This window comes from Spea bombifrons, chromosome 8 (assembly GCF_027358695.1).
Source record: "Spea bombifrons isolate aSpeBom1 chromosome 8, aSpeBom1.2.pri, whole genome shotgun sequence".
Lineage (NCBI taxonomy): Eukaryota > Metazoa > Chordata > Amphibia > Anura > Pelobatidae > Spea > Spea bombifrons.
In genome coordinates, this window is record NC_071094.1 from 12,301,876 (window position 1) to 12,304,502 (window position 2,627).

Sequence of the window (2,627 nt, forward strand, 5' to 3'; positions counted from 1 at the left end):
TACAAAGGTTGCTGCTCCTATCAGATACAATGTCCTAAACTAGGACCCTGAAATCTAAATGTTAGCAGCAATGGAATGACTGATGATACCCTTTGTGGAGGCACCAATCTCTAACAAACAGTACACCAGTTCATCCTCTAACTAATTAGAACCTCCTTAACTAGACCCCCAAAACTCAAGGATAGCAACGATGGAGTAGAATTTGATAGCCTCTGAGAGGCAACCTTCTCCACCAAAAATAGTATGCCAGTTGCTGCTCCTATCAGGTACAACATTCTGAGCTTGGACTCTCAAATTAAAACGTAAGCATAAATGGAAGGACTCATGTCATGCTCCAAAAAATGGTACACAAGTAAGTGTTCTAGTCATTTACCAGCTCTTTAGCTAGAAACCCTTAATCTTAACAACAGCAACAACTGAATGAAACTTGATGCCCTTTGAAAGGCAACAGTATTCTCAAAAATGGTACATTAGTTGCTGCTCCTATGAGACACACACACATCTTGAGATTGCTTCTTAATGTCTGAAGCAATGGAATGACTCATGATACCCTTTGTGTAGGCATCAGTCTTTAACAGAGGGTACACAAGTTAATTCTCTAATTAAAACCCACTAGCTAGTTGTCTAAATCTCAAGGATAGCAACAATGGAGTGGATTTTGATACCCTTTGAGAGGAAAAAGTATCCACAAAAATGTTACAAAGGTTGCTGCTCCTATCAGATACAATGTCCTAAACTAGGACCCTGAAATCTAAATGTCAGCAGCAATGGAATGACTGATGATACTCTTAATGGAGGCATCAGTTTACCAAAACTGGTTCAGATGTTGCTGCTCTAATCATTCAAAACCTATTTAGCTAGAATGCCTAAATCTCAAGGCCAGCAGCAATTGAGTTGATCGGCATACCCTTTGCAGAGGCACTCGTCTTTAATAAATGGCACACGATATGCTGCTTTACTCAGACTAAACCTCCTGAGCTAGAATCCCCAAATTGGAAGATCAGTAATAATAGAAACAATGTTGATAAAGACTTTTGCCTCTGCCAAGGTCAACAAGTGGTACATTACTTAATGATCTAATCAACTATACCCACCTTAGCTAGACCCCAAAATATAAAGGATAGCAACAATGGATTGGATAAATGGTACCTAATTTGCTGATCTACTCATTTAGAACATATTTAGCTAGACTTTCTATCTCTCAAGGTCAGAAACAATAGAGTAGATCATGATACCTTTTGGTAAGGCACAAGTCTCTAATAAATGACACAAGAGTTGATTTACTACTCAGTCTGAACCTCCTGAGCTAAAATCCCCAAATTTGCAGATCAGTAACAATAGATTCAATATTACCGTATTTGCTCGATTATAAGACGAGGTTTTTTCCAGAGCAAATGCTCTGAAAAATACCCCTCGTCTTATAATCGGGGTCGTCTTCTAATCAGACCCCAAAAAAATGGCTGGGGCCATGCTGCTTACCGGTCGCGAGCAGCGTCTCTTCCGTTAGGAGCAGGAGGACAGGAAGCTTGTAGCTTCCTCACAGAACTCTATCTCCCCCTCCCTCCTCTGGGGGCGGGGCCAGAGAAGTTGCTGGTACAGCCGGTCCCCTGCAAAAGTCTTCGAGTGAGAGATCTGCAGTTCAGGTAAGGGGGTGGGGGAGGGTTTTTGGGTAAGTATGTGTGATTAATGTGTGAAGTATGTGTGATTAATGGAATGAATGAGTATTTAAATGTTTGTGAATGTGTATATATGCACATATCATGGGGCTGAGTGGCATATAGGGGGTTAAAATGCATTTCTGGACCTCCAGAAATGCATTTTAACCCCCTATATGCCACTCAGCCCCATGATATGCATATATACCTCCAGAAATGCATTTTAACCCCCTATATGCCACTCAGCCCCATGATATGCCTTTTAACCCCCTATATGCCAGAGTGGCATATAGGGGTATAAGGCATATCATGGGGCAGAGTGGCAAATAGGGGGGGTATAAAGCATTTCTGGGGGCAGAGTGGCATAACTGGGGGGGGGCAGGTTGGCAAATAAAAGGAAATTTAAAAAATATATTTACATGAATTAATATTTACTGGTAAAACTTTTTTTCCTATAGGGTCGTCTTATATTCAGGCTTTTTGTTTTTTTCCTAAATTAATATTTTAATTTTGGGGGGTCGTCTTATAATCGGGGTCGTCTTATAATCGAGCAAATACGGTAATACCTTTGGCAGAGGCACCAGTCTTCAAAAAATGGTACATGAGTCAATCCTCTAATTAATTAGAACATTGTTAGCTAGACTCCTGAATCTCAAGGTTAGCAAACAATGTTGATACCCTTGTCAGAGGCACCATACTTAAACATATGGTATGTTAGTTAATGCTCTAATCAATTAGACCCTACTTAGCTACACCAATAAATCTCAAAGTCTTTGAGAGGCAATAGTCTTACAAAAAAACAACCAATCAAGAGTTGCTACTCATATCAGATTTATCCTCCTGAAGTAAGACCTTCAAATCGCAAGGTTAGCAGTAATGGAATCAATCATGACACCTTTTGATGAGGCATTTGTCTCTAATAAACGACATACAAGTCCTAATTTATCAATTAGAACCTAATTTGCTACAGCT